The 14122-nt window shown below is 37.7% G+C and overlaps 1 protein-coding gene across 2 annotated transcripts in view; it reads left to right on the top strand.

The window, feature by feature from the left end:
• Positions 1-14122, top strand: part of Tmem232 (transmembrane protein 232) — a 277122-nt gene that overhangs the window by 217479 nt on the left and 45521 nt on the right. The gene's annotated exons all lie outside the window — the stretch shown is intronic.

Genomic DNA, 14122 nt, shown 5'->3' with positions numbered 1-14122 from the left:
TTTCTAGGGGCTCTTTCTCAACTTCCAAACTGCATCAAATGTGTGTATTTGTTTCTCCTAACAGAGGCCATTCCTTCTTCCTTTGATGTCCAGTGTGTCAAGAACAGTTATGTATATTTTCATTTTAAATGCCCTTTTCAGATGATCATAAATATGAAATCATTATTTCATCCCATATGTAAGTGTACATTCATAATTCAAACCAGAATTTGCAAGAGGTGGATTTTGTAAGTGGTATGCCTTAGGAATCAGCCCTCTCCTCCCCTGTGCAGAGCCAATAATTCAAGCCCCAGTTACTCTAAAAAATGACTCCTCTGAACAGCCTTAGTGCATTGCACATCACATTCTCATTTCTGGAATTCAGTTTTGATGTTTTTCTCATAATTTTGCAAACATAAGTTGAAGAGTATTATATTATTGTTCTATGATCTTTAAAATTTAGAAATTAATTCACCTTAATGGAAAGAGAATATATATATTTCCTTTGAATGAAAGTCTCCATTAATTTAAGTTACTTGACTTATTGAAGCATACTTAATTAAAGAGAGAATGTTTGATTGTAGGAGACAGCAAAACCAAAAAGTGAACATTGCAAAAACCAAAATTTTATTCTCTGGTCCTTTTCCCAATATGCAAACCATTTGTTTATAGTTGATTTATAGAAAGAATAGTCTTTTATAGGGCCAAACTTTGTCACTAAAGGAGGCTTCTTTGTGAATTATTACCTTGAAATTCTGCATCTTTTTTTCTTTCTATTTTCAAGGATTTTTTGGAGTGTCACCACCCCCCCCATTTTCCTGTGTTAATATGGGCTGCTGCTGTATCTGTGTCCACACTGTCACGTAGTGTGGGGAATCTTGGTTTTTTTTTTGTGACTTTCAATCTCTGCACTCACCACCATTTTCTATTCCAATAGTATCGCTCACATGATGAATATGTTTCATTTGTTTTACACCTTTGAGACTTAGTTAGCACATGCTTTTTAAAAGTTCCTGTTTTCAGTTATCTGGATGAGGTAAATACTTTTTCAATTTATTGCATGTCTCTAGAATGAATGTGACAAGAGCAGGATCTCTTCTGCAGGATTACTGTCGTGTCTCATTACTAGATCAGAAAGGAGCCAACATAGAGTAGATGGTAAATAACTAAAAGATGAATTACTACACTGTTATTTTTCCTAACAAATTAGGAGTTCTTAGTAGCATGTTGTGTGCAGGTGCTGGGACTAACTCAGTCAATCCTGGCATCACTCATAATTTAGTTAACGTTCAAAATGGTTACTTTCATTCCTAATGCCACTAGACTTGATAGTACTCAGGAGGCTGAGGCGGAAGAGTCTCATCCTCGAGACCTGTGTGGGCTACAGGGAGAGTTCTAGGGGAGTCTGGGAAACTTGGGAAAACTTGATGTCAAAATAAAAAGGAAAAACATGTCATGACTGTGGTTTAGTGGTAGAGCAAGAACTTGCCTAGTATGCAAAGTTCCCTGGTTCAATCCCCAGTGTGAAGGAAAAAAAGAGTAAGACAGAGATGGTGGCTTTGTGGACACACCTGTGCATACATTTAGTAAGCCATGTGAATAATAATGATGCTTCAGTCAACAATGGCCCTTGTCTACATTGGCGATCTCATAGGCCTATGATCCAGCTAAAACATTCCTGTTTCCTGGTGACATTGCCGCAGCCACAGTCGTGTAAAGTATGGTGATGCTGGTGTAAACAGTGCCACACTGCCAGTCATGTGTGTGTATAACTTAATACCAGATAATGATAGTGCATGGCTCTGTTACTGGCTTGTAAATTTATTATACTCTCATATATGACTTTTAAGGTAAACTTTCACATAAAAGAAAGTTTATTACAAGCAACAAACTATGTGATTCTATCATCAGCTCATATTTTTTCCATATCTGAGTTGAGGCATTTTCTTCTTGTACTTGATTTCATCTCATACTCTTTTCTTCTTAATGGCCCTAGAAACAATAGGCTATATAGTAATACATATGTGTGTGTACATATATACTTATATATGTGCATATATTACTACATTTATTTGTTATATAATATGTACAAATATAATATATTTATAGTAATATATATATGCACAGATATAACTTATGCTCTGTATTTGTCAAACATAATAAACATATGCGTTTTTCTATATTATATATATATGCCATATCTTTGTTTGCCAGCCTTTATGTCATATAGACTTGATGTGCAGCAAACTGACTGTCTAAGCTGATGCAGGCATCCTCCGTGAGAGCTGCACAGTGTAAAGACACATTTTCCAGAATGCACCTCTGTCACTAAGGGCTAGGTCACCTAACAACTTTACTAGATTACTGCATTTATGCATATTTTTGAAATGTCAAGTTGTTAGAAATACTTTTAATATCTTTATTTAAATATGAAAGTGAGATGATGATCATCTAAACGGAAAATTAAAATCTTCATTAAATAAACTGGACACTTAAAGTGGCGTTTTGCTACATTCAGACTGCTGTTCTGAGTCTTGATCCAGTTAAAATGTTAAAGTACTTAAGGCCAGTACAGTGACTACCCTTCCGATAACTCCGCCTTATCGTAGGATGCCAGCCATCAGTCACAAGCAGCAGTGATGAAGTGGCTTCAGGAGCTGGATGTGATGTTTACGTCAGGGAACGGCCTCAGTGACAAATAGAAAGTTGGACATGACCACAGCTCTAAGGAACTCCAGTTTGATGCCTCACTGATAGCACGCTACCAAGACAGCTTTCCAAGAAGGGCGATCCTCTTGATCCCATTCTTCCTGTCTTCTTTTATCAGCATATTCGTCTGGCAGAGTGCTAATGCAGTCGCAACCAGTGAAGACAACCTCTTCCTCTCTCTCCGCTGTGGAAATGGTGCTTTCTTGGTGTGGTTTCTGATTGCTTCTACTGCTTTAGGAAGACATTGTCAATTCCTATGGATGGACTAACTTCGGGAAACCAGTCATAGGCTCGTGTGGGCTTCCTCTGTGAACTTAGCAGTAGAAACATCTGTATGCTTCCCTTCTGAGTTGCTGTGTTAAGGTCCTTTGAAATGCATGCAATTTCGTGGCTGGAAGCATAGAATTTTATAATAAGTTCATAAAAGATGATCTATATATATATTATGTAAATATGATAGAGAGGTGATAATTATGGGACCAATGGGCAGATAGATGATAGCTAGATTGATAGACAAATAAGTAGATAGATGATACATAAACAGGTAGAAGATTCTTGGTATATGCTATATTAAGTGCTATATTAATATTATTCCAGTCATCTTTTGTTAAAAATGGACAGCTCTCTCTAGATGTTTTAAAATACAGAATACTTTTTCTACTAAGTGTGTGCCAAATTTTCCTTATTACATAAAGATTATGCTTTTAAATATGAGAGTCATCCGAATAAATTTGAACTTAAAGGTCACACCATATGCAGTAAGGCGGAGATCCCAGGCTTCCGTTTATATTTCTGGCAGCCTTCCAGTTGACAACACTTAGCAATTAACGGTGTTCTGAGCGAACTTTCAGCATTCATCAGTCTAGACTCAAGACTTAGTTTGTCTCGAGGAATGATTTGTCTAGACTTGAAGAGAGATGTCTTGCTTTCTTTAACTCAGCAACTTCTCTGTTTACCCATGGTCCAAAATTGCTGGCGAGAACACTGCACAGTGAGATGCTGTTGTTCTGAGGAAATATTACAAGGCAGTGATTCTAATGTAACACTTTTTTTCCATTTATTTGATGAATAATTTTCGCGTTTCACTCACTGATAACCATTCATTGATTATATACAATTTACTCAGCCAATAAATATTAAAAGGATAGAAAAGTTCTTTTTCTCTTATGGCCCTTTTAATGGAAAAGACAAATCACTAGACTGTAAATATCAGTGTACCAGGCTTTTTTTTTTTTTGAGCCACCAACCAGCTCCCAAATCTTGACATGGAGACTTCTTACTAGTTATGAATACTTGGCCTAGCTTAGACTTGTTTCTGGCTAGCTCTTTTAAATTAACTGATTTCTCTGTATCTACCTTTTGCTTTGGGGCTTTTTTTTTAACCTTCATTCTTTCTGTATATCTTACTTTCCTGCTTCCTCCGGTGTCTGTCTGTCTGGCAACTGTCTGTTTTCTGGCCTCAGGAGTGTCCCTCTTTTTCTCCCTCATTCTTTTCTCCCGAACCTAATGTTCTCCTACTTATTCTCTCTGCCAATCAGCCCGCCTGTTCTTTCTCTGCCTAGCTACTGGCTATTCGGCTCTTTATTAAACAGCTCTTTATTAGACAGGCAAGGTGAAATAAATTCAACACACTTTTTCACCATTAAACAAATGCAGCATAAATAAATGTAACACATCTTTGCCCAATTAAAATAATATTCCACAACAGATCAGTGTGTGGAAATTGCCAGTAAAATGTTCAGGTAATGGCATGGAAAATTTGAGTGTGGTTCCTTTTAAAAATGCGAACAGGAAAGGCTTTCCTGGGCAGGTGACAGCTGAGCTAAGGTCTACATGTTACAAACAAGACAGCCCTGAAAACCTGGAGTCTCAGGATTTCAGAGAGCAATCGCAAAGGCCCCAAGGTAGGAATCCCTCAGCTTAGTGGACTAAGGGACAGAAGAAAGGCCAGTGTGACCGAAAACAATGTGTGACCAGGTGGGAATGTTAGTGTAGCACTGGTGAGATGCACTGATGGACTTGGACTAGCAAACAAGCAATGGGGTTAGAGGACAGTGATTTGGAGGTAGGACTATCAATACAGCCGAGCCATGGGAAAGGCTGCCAAAAAGCTCAGGAATAGCTTCTATATGTTTGGGCTCTGCAGCAGAGAGAATATTACAAAAATATAATGAAGAATGCCTTACAGAGATAGGGGAAAGCAGGACTGAATGAATACAATTAATAGATTTAGTGGTTGCATCATATAAAGTTTAATATAGCCAATAAATATCCAGAAGATACACACACAGTACTATGTGTGTGATAAACACATTACTGTGTGTGATATACACATTACTCTCTCTCTCTCTCTCTCTCTCTCTCTCTCTCTGTGTGTGTGTGTGTGTGTGTGTGTGTGTGAAGTAGCACTGTTTCCTTAAAGATAATTTTTAAAAAAATGTCTCAACAAATGATTAAGTAAATGTGACAAATGTCTTGCAATGTTTTGTAATAAGTAAATATTTGGCATTCTGCTGTAAGCATTTTTGGTACCCCCTAACCCCCTTTTACTGATAGTTTCAAACATAAAAAAGAAGAGCATTCTCTTATATAAACACACAGCAATTATCCAAACCAGGAAATAAACGTTAATACAGTGCTATCATGAAATCAGTCACGACCTGTTGTTTCCACCCATCTTACAGTCTCGGTAGTTATTGTTCCTCCAGGTCCAGCCTCTGCTGCCAGAACCCACACTGTGTTCAGTTGCTGCTTCTCCATTATTCTTCTCAGTTGAAGCATTTGCCACCCTTTCTTTGTGTTTCTTGATCTTAAAATTTCTAGGGACCACAGGAGATTGCTTTGTGGAGCGAGGCTTACTTGACTGTTTTTCATCATGGTTGGTTTCAGGTGATCCATCTTCAGCATGAATGGAGCCATAAACGTCCTTGTGGGTGCACTGTAGCCGGGGTATATTATTAGCCTGTTCTTTTGTTGCTAACCTTCACTCTCAGCTCCTGGTTAAGGGGTGTCCCAGAGATCCATGTCCTGGAAAACTACTTTTCATTCCTTTTCTAATTAACAAATTTGTAGGGAAACATTCTGCTATTATTAAACATCCTGTTTCTTGCTAAGTTGTTTACCCGCTAGTTTTAATAGTCATGGTTTTCTTGCATAGCTACAAAGTTGAAAAATTATGACATTTTTCTTCCAAAATTTTAATTTTAACTGTAGTGATGAGTTAGCATTTTCCCGGAATAGCTTTTTCAGTTCTTAATTAGTGACCTTCGAAGTGAACTATTTCTATTTTAACTTCCATGGATAGTATAGATGCTTTGGCAAAGTTTTAAATTCAGGAGTGTAAAGTAAAAAGGTAGGGCTTACTCATAAGATTAAAGAAATGGGCCTTTGAGTTTTGTGTTTTCAAGATCAGTCTTTATGTTCTGTGTCTTCGAAGCTTGGTGAGCCCCTTGACACTGAGAGATACCCACCTGCTGGCGTATTAAAGTGCAAAACCTTCAGGAAAAAGCAGAGTTGGTCCACACAGCCTAGAGATATTTCTATCATGCCTACGTATCATCAGGGGCTAGGGGCTGCTGCCAGTACAGATGGAAATAGCAGAAAGCTGGTGTTTCTAATACAGTAGAATAAAATGTAACCTTTAATATTTGCTGCAGGCAGTATGTAAACAAAGATAATGTCGAAAGGGCTGGTAAATATACTTGGAAATACCCTTGTCTCCTCAAAGTTGCCTGAAGATCACCCATCCTAAGGAACTAATTTTTGTTACCCTACTGGAAGCGTTCATTTTTATTTGATGTGCTATAGTAGATTGAAAGTAAGAACAGGAAAAAGGATTTTAGTAGAATATAGGTATATTGTTTCATCTTAGAACTCAAACAAGTTCGTTCGGCAAGTATTTATTTGGAGATTTTCCACACTGGAACTTCTAACCAAGCAGAAAATAGACTCATGTTTAATTCTTGAACATTTCATCTTCTCTGATTGCTCCAGACACCTAGAGAGATCGAACAATCTTCTTTAAGTGGAACATCCGCAGAACTAGAAGAAAATGAGGAAAAGTAATCCTAACAAAACTAGAAAAGAAAGGGGCAGTAGAGAATGGAGCTGCAGCTAGTGGACATGAACTCACTGAGCATAGGCCAGTGGATGACATACCCTTGCAGAGAGTAGAAGGTGGTAGTCACGCTCATCGCTGTAGTTCAGTTGGCTCCATTTCTCCTGTAAAGTGTATTGAATATGCTTCCTGTTATTGCTGCCTAGGGTTGGGCCTTACACCTGGCTATGTTCCTGGAAACTAAGAGCTGTAACTCCTGAAGGAGGGACTGAACTTAGCCTCCAGGTGGCTCAGTAACCGGCATTATCCTTTTCTTCCTCAACAGGAGCTCCACGAAGCCCACACATCACCTTTGATTTTTTTTTTCCAAAACAATGAGCCACCCTGGAAAAAAAAATTAAATTTCAGAACTAAGACATGGGGAAAGAAACAAAGAGGAAAATAGCAAGTGAAAGGTTGAGAAATGAGAGAAAATACAAAATGTTTAAAAGCACTCTGTGGCATTGTAGGAAGAGGAGCAGAAAGACTTGAAGAAATAGTGGACGGGGCTACGTTGAACAGTCACCGTCTGGACATGACTTGGCCTTTGCACACTCGTAAACGCATAGCAGTGGGGTTGCACACTCGTAAACGCATAGCAGTGGGGTTAGCAGTGTAGTTAACAAACCTACACTAGATTTGTCCTATCGACATTTCACCAAGGAAGTGGGAAGAGTTAATTGAGCCTAGTTAATTAAGAGTTAATTATTAACTTAATTAAGAATTAAGTTAATTAGGAGTTAATTAATCCTCCTCAGAGGGCCCATTGACAGGTAATTGTAGCTGGGGGAAGGGCATCACCTTCTTCAGTGGTGTATCCACTGATAGGTTGTACATTCTCTGATACCTGAGCTCCCACCTGCACTCCTGAAAGCAGCCCTTACCACACTCAGTGTGTTACACACACAAAAGACCTGAGTGTGCGATAGAGATGGGTTGGGTAGAGGATGGGTTTTAGTGTGCGGCATAGGGATGAGGGAGGGTAACTAAGGTGAGGACGGCTAAGAAACACCACGTACAGGCACAGAACTGCCAAGGAATAAAGAGCAAATTAAAAAAAAAAACCTGCAAAAGATGAGCTTCAGAAAAACTGATTGAAATACCCAGCAAGTTTGGATCAGTGACAAGCATCTTAAATCTCTCAGCTGAACATCCACGTGCGGTGTAGGTGTTATCAGCATCTAAGACATCAAGAATGAGAGGTTAGGGAGATCAGGTCACAGAGCCTTGCAACCCTGCACCCCTAACATCTCCATCTCCATTGGTAAGTGCTCTTAGGACTTCAAAGCAAAGCAAAAACAAAGCAGAAACCTGTAGCCCAAATTCTCACCATCGCATAACAAAAGAGAATCAAGCAAACAAATCAAGATTTGAAACGTGGTTTCGTTCAAGTTGACATAACAGAAAATAATTCTTAAAAGTTTATAATAAACGTGTATAAGACATTGAAGATGTAGTTGACGGGAAATGCCTGATTTATAAGATTAAACATTGAGAGAAGAGATACAATTTTTATCCTCAACATAATAAAGCTTTATGTATTTATTCATGTAGATATATATGACTATTTCGTTACCTTAAAATTATATTAGAATTACAATGCATGCCTTTTATAATTATCTAATTTTCAGTTATTTTTTTTATTTGAGTCATTTTTTTCTAATATGAGCAGTTTGAGTAGTTTTTCTAATATGTACCATTATTTCTGCGATGCATTTTTACTTCTTTAACCCAAATTGCCTACAATCTCTCCTAAACGGCTTCCTTCTTTTACAGCAATGCCTTTGAGATCTTCCCATGTCACTGTGTAATGTACAGTAGTAGCTACACTATTACACTGCTGAACATTTCATTGTGTGTACGTGCTGAGTGTTTATTTCTATGCCATTTCAAGCGATTTCTTTTCCAGAATTTTTTTGTGACCATAAATATTCCTTTATTTAAATCAATATATTTTTATTTTCTCTTACCTGGTTAAATCCCTGCAGGTGGAGTTCTGGGTTGTGTGGTAAAATGCTTGCCCAGTACACTAATAAAACAGATACGATGGTGTCTAGAGATGTGGTTTCCACTTCATCTTCCCATCAGGAATTTATGTGAGTTCCGTTGGCAGCACTTGTCATTAGTGTTTTGGTTTTCTGTTTATTGTTGATAGTTGTTCTCATGGGCATGCTGGGGCTTTAAGCTGCCTTTGCTGAATGATTCAGTATGTACAGTGAATCTTGTGTCCTACTTAGGCATCCGTACGCTATCCTTTATCCTGTATCATTTTTTGTAAAACCATTTGCCCACTTTCATTTTTATTAATTAATGACATTTAACCAATAATTTTTCATAGTATAGACACTTTGGCACATAGTTATTTAGCAAGCGTTTGTCCTTGCCTATTGTTTATTTTAGTTCTTGACATTCTAAATAACAGAGAAATATTAAAAAAAAAACTGATGAATTCCAGTCTTTAAGTTTTAGTCAGTCTTGTTTTTGGAACAGAAAATCAGAAGGCTTGCCTAATTTATGGAAGCTTTCTCCTTCCTCTTATTGTAGAATTTTCTTATTTTTTATTTATATCTTATTATATTTAAGTTTATGGCCTATTTTGATTCCACTTTTATGTCATGGAAGATACAGATAAATGTTACCTTTATTACACATGGGAGTTCAACCTAAGTAGTACCCTTTGTTTAACAGACCCTTTCCCTATTACAAGTGCAGTTTCTCCTTCATAAAGACAACGTTGGCTGTGTATAGGAATATACTTCATAGTATATTCCTTTCTTGCAAAAATATATTTGTCAGTTTTAATATCAAAGCCATACCTTCTCATTTATGTGTAACTCTTTAGGTCTTGAAACCAGGCAGTATTCTTAGTTTTCAGTACCATTTTCATTATATCAGAGCTTTAAAATTTGCCATTCCTTGTAAATTCTGAAGTTTGTCTATGACTGCTTAAAATCTTCTGAGAATTTTCAGGGAGATTATATTTCACTTCTAGGTCAATTGTAAAATGGAATCACTTTGGTGTCCTCTACCCTAACTTAGAAACACTGTGTACTTCCTTCTTCTTTTTCCCCTCCCTCCCTTCCTCCCTTCCTCCCTTTCTTCTTCCCTGTCCCCTTCCTCCCTCTTTTACTTCCTTCCTTTCTTTTTTTCCTTTCCAATCCAATGGAAAAGTTTATTTTACTTTATTGAAAGTAAATTTTTTTTCATACAATATATTCTGACGGTGGCTTCTCCTTCCCCAGCTCCTCCCAGTTCCTCCCCATTTACTACTAATCCAAAGCTCCACCTTTTCTTTTTCTATCTCATTAAGATACCAACAGGTATCTAAAAATAATAATAAGACAAAATTAGATTAAAATAAACAAACCAGGATTGGAAAAAAAAAAACAAAACAACTTACAAACAGGAGAAAGAAAAAGCAAAAGAAAAAGTTCAAGAGACACTATAGACACAGAGATACGTAGATTCTTACAAAGAAATCCTACAAAAACAGAAAACCGGAAACCATAATATATACACAAAGAGCCTGGAAGAAAAACAAAAGTCTCGTCAAAGCACCAGGAGGAAAGGAACCTCCAAACACGTGACTGAGTTTGTTTTGTGTTGTTGTCTTCTGCCGGCATGGAGCCCGTCTTTAAGAGCCATCTGCTTCCCCAGTGAGACTCTGTTGGAGAAAACTAATGCTTCATTTGGGAGTGGCTATCAATTGGGGACACCTCTAGGTTAGAGATGTGAGCTTGTGTCCACATCTGCTCTCAGTGCTGGGACCCCATCAGGCCTGACCTGTGCAGACCTATGCATGCTGCTGCAGTCTCTGAGTCACATGTGTGGCACGTCACTTCTGCATATGGAAGATCTTCCCCGGGTGTCCTCCATCCCCTCTGACTCTTACAATCTATCTGCCCCTGAGTCCTGAGGGAAGGGACTTACTGGAGACATTCTCATTTAGGACGAGTGTTTCCAGGTCTCTCACCCACTCCATATTTTCCAGTTGTGGGTTTCTGTATTTGTTTTCAGCTAGTGCAGGAGGAAGCTTCTCTGGTGATGACCAGGGAAGATAAATATGAACATGAGAATGTCACTAGTAATCATTTTATTACTAGTAGAACAGTAATATTTGGTTTTACCTACATAAATTTGGGTGCTTTTTTTAAACCAGTGTTTTAAAATTTGTAATACATGAATATTACACATAATTTCTCAAACTTATATCCAGTTATTGCACTTTTGATGTAAGTACAGATTTTTATTGTGTTTTCTTATTAGTTTTCTAGTATATAAAAATCACAACACTTTTATGTCTACTAATGTCTTGTCACATAACTTTATTAAACTCAGTGATAAATTTAATGACTCTTAAAATGTTCAAAGACTTTCAGTCCTGTCAAGTAACATTTGGACAAGTTGTAGAACTTTGTACCTATTAGTTTCTTATTTCTTTAAAAAAAATTAAGATTTCTAGTAACCACACTGTCCTAGATTCTTTACTGTTGCTGTGATATACATTCCGACCAAAAGCATCTTACAGGAGGAAAGAATCTGTTTGTCTTCTACTTCCAAGTCACAGTCCATCTTGGAGGGCAGGAAAACAAGCTGGAGTATGAAGCAGAGACAATAGAGGCAGTGTACTTGCTGTCAGTCTATGGGACCACGCTTAGCTAGTGTTCCTATTTTACCTGGGTCCTGTGGGATGTTGACGTGGCCTGGGCCCTCGTCCATCAACTCACAATCAAGATAAATCCCTAATAGGCAGGCCCGAAGGCCAGTTTGACCTGGGCAGTTTCTCAACTGAATTCCTTGCTCAGGTGGCTCTAGGCTGTGTCAAGTTGATAGTTGAGGCTAGCTTGGACAACAGCTCAATGCTGAAGGGAAGCTAGGAGAGAAAATTTCCGACTTGGGCAACTAAGCATTCAACTGTCATTGTCTTGTGGAAAAGGGCACAGGCTGTCACATTCTTTAAGGTTGGAGGAGTTCTTTTGTATTCTTAGTTTTCAAGGAGTGAATAACTTGTATTGGATTTTGATATAAGGTTTTATGTCGTTTGTTGAAGTAAACCTATGAAGATTTTCCATTTTGAGTCTAGTGATATTGGTAATTACACCGTTTGGTTTTTCAATGCTAAAATAGTTCTTCATTCCTGGGATAACCCTTTAATGCCTGTCTCTTGCTGCTTCTTTTTAGGTTTTACTTGAGTTTTTGCTCCCATTCTGTTTGATTGCTTAAGTATCACTGCCTGTGTTCGTTGGAGACATTATCATCAGCATCTGTTGGCAACATCTTTTATTGTTTTAGAGTCAGGGTAGCACTGGCCTCGACAAATGGAGTGGGACTTGAGGCTTTAGTAAAATGGCTTTAATGAAATTGTGGTTTTAATATCCATTGAGTTGGCATTGTTTCTTCCTTCAAGAGTCACAGTGTTTAATGGACACAGCACAGTATCCTTTCTCATGGAAGCATTTTAACTCTGAGCTCAACTCCTTAACACACTTTAATAATTAACGTCACGTCATATTAATTTCTTTGTGAGCAAATATCTACTGTGTCTCATGGTTTTCAGGACATTTGCTCATTGTATCTCTCTCATTGAAGTGATGAGAATTAATTTGTTTGTAGTATTAAATTTTTAAGTATCTGAGTTTCTAAAATGAGATTTCTACTTCTAGTCAAATTTTGACCATTTTTATTAGTCTTCTTTTATAAAATTCATATTTACAGAGAGCAGAGATTTGGTTTCCATTTACTCTCTTGCTTTCCATTTTCAATTTCATTTGTTAATCTTGCCATATTTGTTATGCCCTTTACTTATGAGAGCAGAATTTGTTTTTCTTTATTAGTTAAAGACCATGGCTTTAAAAGTTTGTAAAATATCCTAACACAGCGAGCATTCTGCATTTCCTTCTCAGGACTGATGACTATTTTAACTGCATTCAACATATTGTTTTTGTTTTCAGCTTCTTCCTGTTTAAAGCACTTTATAACCTTTATGTGACTTTGTCTTTGAATCCCGGGACATCTAGAAATATATAGTGTAATTCTGAGTGTTTGGGGATGTCCTAGATTCCTTTCTGTTACTTTTATCCTAGTTTAAGATTTTCACGGGTCTCTTCCCTGCCCCCACTGTCGCCCTTTTGCCTCCTGTGCCCTTGGAATTCCAGCTGTCCCTATTTCAGTGCTGAGGAGTTCTATCCAGAGAGGTGAGTGGGTGCTAGCTGGGGCGGGCTGTCCCGGAAGAGAGCATCCCCCCCAAGCTTCTGCTGCAGGATCTTCTGTGTTCCATTCGACCCTACCCTGCCACCAAGGTCGCCCTTCTGTCTCCTGTTTCCTTTCAATACCAACTATCCCTACTTAAATGCTGAGGGGTTTCATCCAGAGAGGAAGAGATGGGCAGGCGCCAATGCAAGAATACCTCCAACAACCTGAAAGGCAACATGACATCACCAGAATCCAGGGATCACAAAACTAAAAGAATTGAACATCCTACTCCATAAGAAATAAAAGAAATCGACTCTAAGCGGAACTTTATGAAAATAATAGAGGATCTTAAACAGGAGGTGAAAAATCTGCCGTAAAGAAATGGAAGAGAAGTATAACAAAAAGATTGAAGAAATGAGTAAAGAAATGGAAGAGAAGTATAACAAAAAGTTTGAAGAAATGAGTAAATCCATAAAAGAAACCCTGGGAAACCAAGAAAAAACAATCAAACAGGTAATGGAAACAGTTCAAGATTTGAAAACTGAAATGGAGGCAATGAAGAAAACACAAATCAAGGGCTGGCTGACTATGGAAAATCTAGGTAAACAAACAGAGACTTCAGAAACAAGCATAACCAATAGAATACAAGAGATAGAAGAACGAATCTCAGACTCTGAAGACACCATAGAGAAAATAAACGCTTTGACCAAAGAAAACAGCAAATCCAACAAATTCTCATCACAAAACATTCAGGAAATGTGGGACACAATAAAAAAACCAAATCTAAGAATAATAGGGGTAGAAGAATGAGAAGAATTGCAGATCAAAGGCCCAGAAAATATATTCAACAATATTATAGAAGAAAACTTCCCCAACCTAAAGAACAATATCCCTACGAAGGTTCAAGAAGCATATAGAACACCGAATAGACTGGATCAAAAAAAAAAAAAGAACTTCTTATGCTTCATTTGAGTTTTTTAAATTTAACGTATTTTTTTTTTATTGAATCTTTGGAAAGTTCCCATCATGCACCCTAATTCCATTCACCTTCAAGTCTTTTCATATCCTCCCCTCATCCTTGCGGTGACCCCAAAGAAAAAAAAATCAGACTAATCTAAAATAAAACAAGCAAACAACCAACAAAAC

The sequence above is a fragment of the Myodes glareolus genome, chromosome 1 (assembly GCF_982192425.1).
Source record: "Myodes glareolus chromosome 1, mMyoGla1.1, whole genome shotgun sequence".
NCBI lineage: Eukaryota > Metazoa > Chordata > Mammalia > Rodentia > Cricetidae > Myodes > Myodes glareolus.
Note: the sequence above shows the minus strand (reverse complement) of the source record. Positions and strands in the feature narration are given on the sequence as shown.